This window comes from Anolis sagrei, chromosome 3 (assembly GCF_037176765.1).
Source record: "Anolis sagrei isolate rAnoSag1 chromosome 3, rAnoSag1.mat, whole genome shotgun sequence".
NCBI lineage: Eukaryota > Metazoa > Chordata > Lepidosauria > Squamata > Dactyloidae > Anolis > Anolis sagrei.
In genome coordinates, this window is record NC_090023.1 from 193938245 (window position 1) to 193951506 (window position 13262).

The following is a 13262-nucleotide window of genomic DNA, read 5'->3' on the forward strand; positions in this document are numbered from 1 at the left end:
TTGCCTGTGACCTGTCTCCCTTCCTTGCTTCCTCTCAGCATCAAACCCTGCTGCTTTCTCCACTCAACTGCTCAAGAGCAGCAATAGCGGTGCTCTTAGCCCTGTGCCTAGAAGAGAAGGACTCTTCTCTATGCTACTGTTTGCCAGACAGGTTTGTATTAGGCAGTTGCCGATGGCTGAAATACTCCTGTGTTGACACTTGCCCTGTTGCGAGTGACAGTTGAGAACACCCCCCTCTTCATCTTCTCTGCAGCAACCTTTTAAATATTTGAAGATTGTTATCATGTTCTCCCTTAATCTTCTTTTCTCTAGGCTAAACAGCCTCCTGACTGTAATCTTTTTGGTATAACATCTTTTTCCTAAGCCCTTTATCATCTTTGCTCTCCTCTGACGCCTATCTAATTTATCTACATGTTGAAGTACAATGATCACGGGACCTCAGGTTCTTCTGGTGGCAACCTGACCAGTGCAGAGCACAGATGTGCTGTGATTTCCCAGTAAGCTCTATGCTTGTGATACATTCACCTGTTCTTTTGAAACTGTCACTTCACCTGCTCTTAGATTATACCTCAACAGACTGAAATCTACAGACTGAAATCTACAGGCTGTCCTCAAGGGTGTTGAGAACAATTGTTATTTGTGTTTTGTATTTATATTTTGTATTTTGTGATGAAAATGTAGCAGTTCAGAATTACATCATACTGAATATTTATAATTTTAGCACATTTCAGATCTTTTCAGAGAGGTTTTCCTCTCAGAAATAAGGCAGTGGGTGAAAAAGAGTGTCCTGAAACTGGTGGCTGGTATTATCTTAAATGTGCTTTTTCCTCCAGGCAGTTTGTCAGTTTGGTTGTTCCTTTTCCCTGGAGTAGTGGAATTCCAAATATTGTGAAATTATGTGCCAAGAACGGAACTACTTTTTGCATTAATACTTCCAAGTTACATTTTTGGACTACAGTTTTGAGAATTTCTCATGGAGAAAGGGGAATCCTTGGAATTTCAGTCTTAAAAGTAACTTTTCCATACTATTCCTGGGAATATCTCTTGAACTACTGCTATGTCATGACAGAGTGTCATTCTGAAGCCACCATTTTTTCCCTCCATGTTGTTGTGTGGCTTGAAGTAATCTATATAAATAAAAATATAATGTTCCTTTGTGGGATTAGCATAACTCAAAAATCACTGGATGAATTGACACCAAATTTGGACACAATACACCTATCAGGCCAACAAGTGACCATCACTTATAAAACACTGAAAAACACAGCGGAGGAGACTTAAAAAGCCAAAAAAGCAAAAAGACGCTACAGCATATGTGCAAAAATGACTCCCCCAGTAAGCAAAACACACAATAGCATATCCACACTCTCTTCCAGACTACAGCTCCCAGCATCCCCTAGATCAGGCCCTTTAGGAGGGGAGGATGATCCAAATGCACTGCTTCCAAGATCAAGCTTTCTTCTCCTTAGATTTCTTTGAGAGTATCCCAATTCCTGCTTATTTCCAATTTCCTATTCCTGGATGGCAACTCCCAGTAATCCTTCAGATAGATAGGTAGAGATAGGTAGGTAGGTAGGTAGGTAGGTAGGTAGGTAGGTAGGTAGATCAATCAGGAGGATTGCTGGGAGTTGCAGTCCAAGAATAGGTAGAGAAGGAAGAAAGGGGAGAAAGAGGAAGGGAAAGAAAAGGCGGGGAAGAAAGGGAAGAGGAAGAGAAGGAAGGAGAGAAGGAAAGAAAAAAAGGGAAGGAAGGAGAGAAAGAAAGAAAGAGGGAAAGAAGGAGGGAAGGTTGGCTACAGCAGCGCGTGGTGGGTCCACCTAGTTTTTAATATATGATTTCCCTGAAGTGAACCAGTAATGCAGTTTTGCTGGCAAGATCTGTTCAGAGAGAATTTGTCATTGCCTTTGTCTGAGAGGGTGAGTTTGAGAGGGCGTGACTTTCCCAAGATTACCCAGAGAACTTCCATGGCTGAGTAGGTATTTGAACCATGGTATTTCAAAGTTTTAGTCCAATGTTCAAACTATGCTGACTTTCCCAGTAATGTTCATCAAAATGACACTATGGATCATATCACACTGAGGTCCAAAAAGCAGGCAACAGCAGGGGGATTCACCAGGAAACATGGAGAATCCAATGTGCAGTGGGAAAAACCATTGCCCCGTGCTCCACATCGCCAGATGGCTGCTTCCCCCACCCAGCTTCCCCCCTGCCCCTGTTCTAATCAACGAGAATACGGGATCCTTCCAGGATGGAGCAATGCCGGAAGTAGCCCTGCTTCATGTAACAGGTTATGGTGGACTCCGTCCTGGTTCCAACCTGGAGTATCCTGGGATGGAGCCAAAGCCCAATGTGATGAGTCCCGAGGATTCTTCCTCACAGACTTACACTATGAGAATTTTAAATGACAGTTTCACTTGCTGTGCAGGCCAGACATTGGCCCGAAACCCCACCTTTTTGGCCAGATTACCCACCTTGCCATTTATTTATTTATTTATTTGTTTATTTACTTTATTTCTATACCGCTTTTCTCAGCCCTCAGGCGACTCAAAGCGGTGATAGGCATGGGTGGACACAGGGATTTCCCTTCACCCTTCCTTGTCCCCATTTAGTTTTTAAAAACAAAAGTCTCCATGGGAGCCAAGAGGATTGACCTACCTTCCTATGGCTTGAAAAGGAAACTCAAAAACTTTGGAGAAGGGAGGAGGGAATATCCCCACCAAAGCTCTCTAGTTGCATTTTTCATTCCCAGGAAGGTAAAACAAGCCTTGTGGCTCCTATGGAATTGTTTCTTTTTAAGGGCTAAATGGGGGGCAGGGAGGGGAGTCTGACATTGCTATCATTCTTTCCCAGGCAGCCCGAGGAGGAGGGATGGCTGTGGGGTCTGCCTTCTTGGGTCCTGAATGGAGATCTCAGGTGACAAACCCACTGCCTCCATACCTGCAAAAGTCTGTATTTTTCAATAAGATCTGGACTTTTGAAGATATTTTTAAAAACCTGGAATGAATCTGGATAATAAAGTTTATTCCAGGTTGAAACAGATTAGCCTGAAACTTTATCTCAATGCCTCAGGACAATCGGTTTCCTATCCCACATTATGTGGCTGTTTAGATGGGGCCTTAAACATGATGTTACCCTGGCCACTATGCTGGTGTCCCTTGTGATTGTCTATTATTTTGGGGAACAGAAACTGATTAGAAGTAACTAATTATGTGTAACAAGTTACTTCCAAGCTCTGGTGTGTTGCTCTAATGATGATCATCCAAGTGGTCTTGAGGTGGAGTCTAACCAGGCCCGTAGCCAGGATTTCGTTTTGGGGGGGGGGGGGGCTGAATTTTTTTTCAGGGGGGAGTTTTGGGGGGGCCTGAGTTTCGGGGGGGGGGGCTGAGTCTGAGTAAAAGAGGGTCTAGCCTAGCAAACCTTTTGTATCATTACCCCAATACCCCCATGCATATGGGATATATTGAGCATGGTGATCAGATCATGATATGAATAAACATAACAGTTTAAATAATGCACCAGTAAGGCCTTTTCACGAACCACCATGAGAATTTCGGGGGGGGGGGGGGGATGAAGCCCCTCAAGCCCCCCCCCCCCCCCCCAGCTACATGCCTGAGTCTAACTATAGCTCAATTACAAGTGCACTGATACAATGCCTGTCAATACTGCAGATTACTTATTCATTTATTTACTATATTTGTATACCGCCGTTTTCAGTGTGTGGGTGATGCAAGGTGGTTTACAGAGGCAAGATTCAATGCCCAAACAACATAAATCATTTAAAAACATTTAAAACATTCACATAAAATACATAATCATAATAAGGTCAATAAAACATAAAATATTTCCGCCTCCTAGTTAAAAACAAAGGTCCAGTCTCATCATCCAATCGTTCCATATTCCTATTAACACATGTAGATGGCAGTCCTCAATAAGAGCTTTATAGTTATGGAGCTAAAGAATAAAATATCATTATTTTCTGTATTAAGAATCATAATATCTAAAAACAATGGTAACAATACAATTGACCTCTATTACTGGGATGCACTCATTGTACTAGAGAAGCAGAGACATATGTAATGGCAGTTGCGAATGAAATCCAGAAGCAGAGAGAGTGGTTGTGCTCCCCTCCAGTTGACGGATCCTGTCTAATTTTGCTGCCAGGTTCTTTAAATTGCCTTCCAGGGATCTATAGGATGTCTTGTCTTTAGACCTACGACTCTGTGGAGAGAGCTGGCAGATGGTAGTTCCTTTCTATATGGGCATTCGTCCACTCGGAACTGGAACAAGACCAGAAACTCATTTAATACAAGATTCCAAACAGCTACTAGTTACCATAATGACAACTTTTGGACATCACTAATTTGGGCCGTGTTCCAAGATACGACCTAGAGGTGAGAGGCCCCATTCTGTATTATCACATGCCCTGCAGGTCCCTATGGTATATAATTAAAACTCTTTGATTTTGATGGCAATTTGAATGCTTTGTGGCTGTGAGAGAGCTATAGATGGGTTACTTTTGTTATCAAAATCAGTTTGTGATGCTATTGATAAGTCTTCTATTTAATTTTCTTCTGTAATTATCATTAAGCAACTCCTATATATTTTTTATTTTACTTTGGACATTTAAAAAATCTAAACCTTAAGCAGGCGGTGGATTTCTTTTATGCTCCTTTCCTGGTGTTTCAGATAGTGTACAATAGCTTTATCTCCTCTTTGTACTTGCAATAACATATTATTTGACCATGAATCACTCTAATGGATTGAAACATAAGCACGTGAATTGAAAAATAGATACATTAGTCAAATCAATAAATAAATATGAAAATATATTTCCACTATGAAAAACCATCTTGGCTACTGTGTCCTCCAACTTGGACAGAGAAAGCTGAAATATATAGCTGTAAAATATGGCTTGCCATGTCAACTAGCCACTGCCTGCAGCCTAAAAGGAATTTTGAGCACCGAGTAAGTAGTATTTCATCAACAAAATCATAAAATAAAGACATTAAAATGAAGGAATGATTGAGTGCTGCAGGACGTTTGTAAAATCACCCTTCAGTCTGGGGCTAGAGTAGTTTAGTATTAGGGATTGCATACTTTTCATATAAATTTGCTTACAAATAGCATGCCTTAACAAGCAATATTGCCAGACTGCCCTGGTTGCAAATATTTTTTCTACTGTTGTTGCTACACAAACTCTGCTTGTGTATTCTATGACATTACCATGGAAAGTATAATATATTTATGATATTGAACAAGAATGCAATGTGTGCCTTAGTGTAGACCTATTAAATGTTAATAGTTCAAAAAACCAGGTTGTTCTTTTTAAACTATTTGGGAACATGTAATTGACACTAATATGACTTCTGAAGACAATGAACCTACATTTTCATTCCTTTATATTAGTGACACAAATCTGGAATCTGAACATTCTGCTCTCAGCCTGCTAATTATTTGGTATTCTAAAGGATGTATACATTGCACAGCTACTTCTGAGTAAAGCCTAGGAGGTAAGTAGGCATACTCTTGTGTAAACATGGATATGATAGAGTTAAAAGACAGTAAAAGATATCAACAAAACCACTGGAGCAGAAATTTGGTGGATTTTAAAGAAGATCTTCAGACAACAACAACAACAACAACAACAACAAACTTTATTTCTACCCCGCCACCATCTCCCCGATGGGAACTTGGAGAGGCTTACATGGGGCCAAGCCCGGACAACATAATACAGCAATAAAATCAAAGTATATACATCAGACAACAACAACATTATCAAAATGACATTAAAATAATAATAAAATAATAATAGTAATAATAAAAATAAAATAATAATAATAGTAATAATAAAAATAAAATAAAATTCCAATAGACACAAAATAGAGATGTATAATTGCAGCTACAAATGCTCAGCTCAGTAACACTTAGTTACATGTGTTTAATTGGGTTTCTAAGTTAATGACAAAACTAGATCACATACAAATGTTTATTTGCATATTTTTCTACCTTGACCTATTATGCAAACATTAATTTGTTGATTTGCATATGACAAGGATGTTTGATACTATTTTACTGTGAGTCACATCAAATGCTGATACAAAATGATATCAATCAATGTAGAGTATGTTTTATGTGTTTTCCAGCTACTTCATTACTTTTCAACTGATATTCAGCTTTACATTTTGCATATGAACCAGACTTTGTACGTAGCCCTCCCCAGCACCCTGTTGAAGTGTCTTTCATGTGAATTTGAATGCTGAGCCTCCTTCAAACTCCTCGTCAACTGAAAAGGATTGACACTTCAGAGTCACAAAGAAATTCTGAATTCAGACCCAACAACTTGTCTTTGTGACATCTCATCAACAAATGCCAAATATTCACAAAATACCCACATCAAATAGGACTCATGATGGGATTTTAAGTATCAGACATCTCAGAAAGGCCTTCAAGAGGAGAAGCATGGTGCCTACCACAGGTTAACATTGCATACTGTGGAAAAATGATTTTTTGTGAAATTTTATTCTTATACTTCTTTTGTGGAAACCATTACAGACAGTCCCCAAGTTAAGAACAAGACAGGATCTGTAGGTTTGTTCTGAAGTTGAATTTGTATGTAAGTCAAAACAGATACATTTTTTAAATGTAACTCCAGCCAAATATAGATATTTTTTAGCTTTGGATAGCATAGGGAAGGGTGAACATTTCTGCAGTGTTTGTTTTGCTGTCTGTGCCCCTGTTCAGAAGATTTCACCCCACTTTCCGTCCCTCTGAGAATTGGATTTTGAAAAAAAAATGGCTTGTTGTGGAAACAAGAATTTGTGAGAAGGCTTCATGGAGACACCTTTTCCCCCAATAATGCTTTCTCGGTGTATTTCCTTTCCGAGGGGTAGATTTCTTCCATTTCCTCTTGTCTCACCTCCATTTTTAACTCTGAGTCATTTGTAAGTTGGATATTTGTAAGTCAGGGACTGCCTGCATTAGGTTTGCTATGACAAATTATCTCCTTTGGATGGAAGGGGATTTCCTTTGATCAGAAAGATTCCTCTTGTCAGAAGGACACCTGATATCTGATGAAGAAAACCTGTTGAGTCTATTTATTGTTAAAGTGCCTAAGAATTTCATATAATTCTACTATACTGTGTGGAATAAGAAGGAATACATTTAAGTAGAGCTGCCATCCATAGGATAGCCCATTGAAATATCAAAAGACATTGCGTTTGCCTTAAGGTTGCCTTTTCATCTTATGGTGACCCTCTGAATTACATAGGGTTTTTTAAGGCAAAGAATAATCAGAGGTATTTTTGCCACTTTCTTCCACTGAAGTATAGTCTATAACAGTGGTTCTCAACCTGTGGGTCCCCAGATATTTTGGCTTTCAACTCGCAGAAATCCTAACAGCTGGTAAATTGGCTGGGAATTCTGGGAGTTGGAGGTCAAAACACCTGGGGACCCACAGGTTGAGAACCACCGGTCTATAACATCTGGCATTCATTGTCAGTCTCCCATTCAAGTAATAACTAGAACTGATTCTGCTTAGCTAAATACCATAATGGCACAAAGGGATCTGGTGCCATCATATTTAAGCATCCAAAAGTTGGTTGTTAGTAACTGCCATCAAGTTGACTTAAACTTAGGATGACCCTATAAATGAGAGACCTCCAAGTCACCCTGTCATCAGCAGCCCTGCTCAGGTCTTGCAGGCTCCGAGCCATGGTCCATGGTTTCATTGATTAATTCCAGTTATCTAGAATGTGGTTTTCCTCTTTTCCTACTGCTTTCTACCTCACCTGACATTATTGTACTTTCTAATGAGCGGTATCTTCTTGTGATATGGACAAAGCATGACAAACTCAGTTTAGTTATCTTGTCTTCCTCAGCCAATCTCCAAAAGATGGTTCTCTTTCCAAATGCTGCTAAACCAAACTAATTCTTGCTCAGTTGCAGTGATGACCAGAGCAGGTAAAAAGCTACCCAAGGGATTGTAAAATCCATAGTCTCACAATTTTGGTTCCTTGGATTTGGGTTGGTATAGTATGGATTAGCTAAAATAAGCTCACCAATTAAATTTCATGACAGCTTTTGAAATTGTTAAATATTAAAACAATACTGAGACAGACCCACCAAGAAAATCCAACAAATGCTACGTTCAGCAAAGGACAAGAGGGATCCTCTCACTTCTGCAGGAGTCTACCGTGTATCATGCAGCTGTGGACAAGTCTACATAGGGACCACCAAACGCAGCGCCCAAACACGAATCAAGGAACATGAAAGGCACTGCAGACTACTTCAACCAGAGAAATCAGCCATAGTAGAGCACCTGAGGAACCAACCTGGACACAGCATTTTATTTGAGAACACAGAAATGCTGGACCACACCAACAACCACCATATCAGACTACACAGAGAAGCCATTGAAATACACAAGCATTTGGACAATTTCAACAGAAAGGAGGAAACCATGAAAATGAACAAAATCTGGCTACCAGTATAAAAAAAACTCTAAAATTAGAACAGCACAACAACAGAGAGGAAGCAAACAAGGACATCTAATCACCTCTCAACAAAAGTTTGCTCTAGGCAATGTCAGGCCATTATATGCTAATCAAGGTGGCCAGTTGAAACATTCACACCTAGCTCCAGCAGACAAGAGTCCTTTGTCTCACCCTGGTCTTTCCATAGATATATAAACCCTTTTGCTTTGTTCCAACAGACCTCACTACCTCTGAGGATGCTTGCCATAGATGCAGGTGAAACGTCAGGAGAGAATGCCTCTAGACCATATAGCCCGAAAAAACCTACAACAACCCAATACTGAGACAATTTGGAAGCTAACATTTCTCTTAACTCCCATTTTTACATGCATTAAAAATACCATCCCTTTTTCTCTTTTATGTATCTAGCTGGACCTAGGAAATATTTCTTTGGCCATTAAATTATGTAGGTAAACATGATTAGAGCAGGCTTATTTAGCACATTAAATTGCTTATGTTCCTGATGTCAGGGTCATCCTTTCCCTGAAACCTAGAAGTAATTTATTACACAACGTACTTTTAGCGTCTACAGAGAAAGGAAGCCAACAGCTTTCGCTGGGTTACTTGTGTCGGCTTCCTCCTTCTCGGAGTGTGAAAACTTTATTGCTCATTATCTACTGGGCTGTGATGAAGTGACAGATGATTTATTGGGAGCCAGAACCTGCGTTTCAATGGTGAACATTTTTATCCTTTTGTGTTGCAGTCTGCCCAATCCCTTGTAACTGCTGAGGCAACAAATGAAGGCAACGGCTTGCTGGAGGACCCTAGGACCATCACTCATAGATGTCCACATTTCAGAACCCACTCCATCCCTGTTTGATTCAATTCCCTTTTGTTGCTTAAAAATTCAATTTGTTTAATTGAGCTGTTGGGCAGTAAAATCTGAATTCCATGCATTTTAACCATTCATATTAAATTTCTCTTCGCATAGTACTTGTTATTAATAGGCTTTAAGAGAGGTCACTTTAATTTAAATGTGATGACCTTACAAGCTTATTAAATGATCTATATGCTTCTTTCCTCAAACTGAAATTAAATTGAATAAATGGAAGATAATGGCACAATAGATATTTCTTCTCAAGGCTTTGAGATCTTTTGAGGAGGTATAAAACAGATGTGAAGTACAGTCGACATGTCTCGGCCTCTGTTCTTAGCAGTAAAAAAAATACAGTGTGATGGTAAAATCTGAAGTTCTGTGATAGCATATGAAAACTAATAAACTCATGTCTTTTTTGGCATTTAATAATACATTTACCCTTGGAACTTGTGTGGTATTGTATAACAAATGCGTATAATGGCATTTGGGTTGTTGAGGGGGGTTGTTTTTAATAGGGGTTACGTGTTACTGACATTTAAATAGCACAACATCTTTCCCTTCAGGATTAATAAATACCATACAAACCAGCATAAGACTTTAAGGTTTACTAAACTTTAATCTGTAAAATTTAATAGCAATCTCCATCTCGTTATGTGTATACAGAATCCTGGTTGGCTCTGCAAACACTTTTAAGCTATGAATTATGTTACAATTATGGGTTTGCTGTGTATCATTATGTCCAGGTAAATGCCAGAATGATGACATAATTGGTAGTTGGGAGTAAAATACAACCCCAGTAAAATGTTACTAAGGTAAACGTAGCCGGATTGTAATTCATTATACATAAACATGATGACTTGTGTTATTTATCATTTTGTGGAATGCAGAATAAGCCGAGCTCGGAGAGCTTTCTTCGTTACTTTATTCCAAGTAGTAACAATGCTATAGTCGGAGGGCTTTCTCATTTATTTCTGTACTTATTTATATATTTAAAGACGCACCCGTTCTTTGCTGTCCTGTTCCGGGAAATATTTCCAGAACTCCTTGCTAGTCCGAGCTAAGATGCCTGAAATACAAAGACCTGGAAAGAAAGGAAGGGGAGGGAAAAACCCCTAGCCTCATTAAGAATGATATCCTGCCACTTTCAGGCACTGACAAATTTATGACTTTGGATTAAAGGTCATATGGGCATTTCAGCCATTAAAGCAGTTCCATTTCATAATACCTGCAACCTTAAGGAAATACATTTCTTTCCCCACATAGATGCTTGTTATGTTAGTTTCTGCTAAAGACATACAGTAATAGTTTGGAAGCAACAAAAGCCTATTTTGTACCTGTTCAGCTTGCAAGTGTGCCTGCCTCAGGCTACTGTTTAACTTTTAACCCTCTTGTTCACATAGCGTACATGCATAAAAACTACAATGTACCCCATAACAATGCAAGGCTTGCAGTCTTTACGTTCAGACTGTTTGTCATAAGATGAGCTGGTCTCAGCTTTTAAAATTAGCTCGGGAAAAAGCAAGGCAAGGCAAGGTGGGTAGAGCATTTTGCTACGAAATGAGCACATTGGGCTGTTTAATGAGATCTGATACATTTCTTTTACGTTAATAAGACATTGAAACTAAGGGAAGGAAGTCCCCTAAAATGATATAGAGGAATAAAGCCTTCTTTCCTTCCCTTTCCCCTTCCTTTCTGCTTTCCTTTCTCTCCTCCCTCCCTCCTCTCCCCCCTTTTGATACTGCCTTATTTTAAAATATTTTATCAAGCTTCACTATGTGTGCCAACCCATTTTCTGTCAGATTTAAGATCTATAACTATGAGATATTCTTTCCCCCCGCCCCAGCCATAAGAGTCTTGAGGAACACAGCCTGATGAATTATTTGTATGGTCACAAGAAAATTCCCCTCTCCTGCACTTAAACCCAGCAACATTATACCCCAATTGTGGCAGAGGAAACAGCTGATGTGACAGCTGTACAGCACATGGAGATCCATTGGTCCATTGGTTAATCAGCAGCTTTTATTGGTCCTAGAGAATACATAGCAGAACTGTCCTGAATTAGAAATGGGCTTATGTTCCCACTTAATAGGACGTATCCTTTAGCTCTAGATGAGGGATTCCTACTGTTTAATGATTGAAAAGTCTCTTTTTTCCTCCTCTAAGGATTATTGGGGGGAGAAAGTCAACATATGGATGTTTCAGCCTTGAGGTTTATGCATTTGGTGGTAGGAGCGGGGAGAGGGAAAAAAGACATATTTCTCACCTTACTTACTTTGCGGTTTGACACAAGTTAAAATTAGGCCTTTTTCTGTTAAAAATACTCATTATAATATTAGTTTGGATTTGGTTTCTGTTCACTGACACTAGATGTTTGCTTCCTTTCCAATATTGTTGTAAAACAGTATTTCTGAATGTCCATATGCCTATTCTTCTAGGCTGTATCTATATTGAAGAATTATAGCAGTTTGACACTATGTTAACTGCTATGGAATTCTGGGATTTGTAGTTTGCTATGGCAGACAAACTACAACAATGGTATATATCTCCCAAAATCAGAGGACCCCAGAATCCCATAGTATTTAGCCATGGCAGTTAATGCCGTGTCAAACTGCTATAATTCTGCAGTGTAGATAGTATGGGGAGGGTGTGGCGCTGTGTCAGGAGCCAAGATAGCTGGGCACAGATTGGTGTTAGTATTGGGAGACCTTCATATCCCTCACTGCTGCCACAGTTTGCCAGCAAAGATAAAAAAGCTGCTGGTTCCAGGGAATATACTGTTAGCTTAATACAAATGACATAATTCCTAGTCAAGTACAGTTACCTTTAATAACTTCATACAGATAATGAAATAGGCTAAAATGCACTATACTATTTAGTTGACTTCAGGAATGAAATTTTTATGGCAAGGAACAATCCTTCTAGATAACCAAGCCTTTTCCAGTGTTAAAAAATAAAACTTTCCAGTGTCCAATAGGGACAAGTAACAGGACTTGGTTCTCAGTAGGCACCATTTGGTTCTCAGTAGGCACCACTCCCTGATGGCCAAGGGTCGAGCCAGCACTGAGGGCAGCAACCTGAGTACACAAGAACTTCTTTAGGGGCAAATTGAATTGGTTTTACCTTTACCGCTTGGCAAACTGCACAATCTAGCAAATTGTCATAGATACAGCACATTCTCTGCACTGGAAACCTCTGCACAAAGGAGAGCTATGACTATCTCAAGACTTTGGCTAGTGATGTTTATGTGGTTAGAGGGGACTTTGATGAAAACTTGAACTACCCTGAACAGAAAGTTGTCACTGTTGGAAAGTTGAAGATTGGCCCGATCCACAGCCATCAAGTGATCTCATAGGGAGATGTGGCCAGTCTGGCGCTGCTCCAGACACACTTCGATGTGGACATCCTGATTTCTGGGCACACACAAATTGGAGACCTTTGAGCATGAAAACAAGTTCTACATCAACTCTGGATCAGCAACGGGAGCATACAGTGCTTTGCAAAACAACATCGTACCTTTTTTTGTTCTGGTATCCAAGCTTCCACTGTCGTAACCTATATTTATCAGCTAATTGGTGATGACGTCAAAGTAGAAAGAATCAAGTACAAGAAATCTTAAAGGATGTCCCTCAACCTGTCTGTTCCTTGGCTTCTTTTTCCTTTTTACCCCAGTGTGCACCTGAAGTTCCGGTGTTTTCGATATTTGTATATTATTTGCGTATGAAATTATTTGTCTTACTTTGTCATAAACATGCAAGTATTGATATCTTGAATGCTAACAAAAACCTGTCTTTGCTTGATTCTTTTCTTTTCCTAAGTCCTGCTTGTAAATAGTGTTCAGGGTGCACAGAGAAGATATGTGTTCACATGGATCATTCTGAATCTTATAATAAACACTTCTCTAACCTTAAAAGATA

At 39.5% G+C, this 13262-nt stretch overlaps 1 pseudogene; it reads left to right on the plus strand.

Moving 5' to 3' along the window:
- The first annotated feature begins 2121 nt into the window (after positions 1-2121).
- LOC132770150 (vacuolar protein sorting-associated protein 29 pseudogene) lies at positions 2122-12964 on the plus strand (annotated as a pseudogene).
- Positions 12965-13262: the final 298 nt, after the last annotated feature.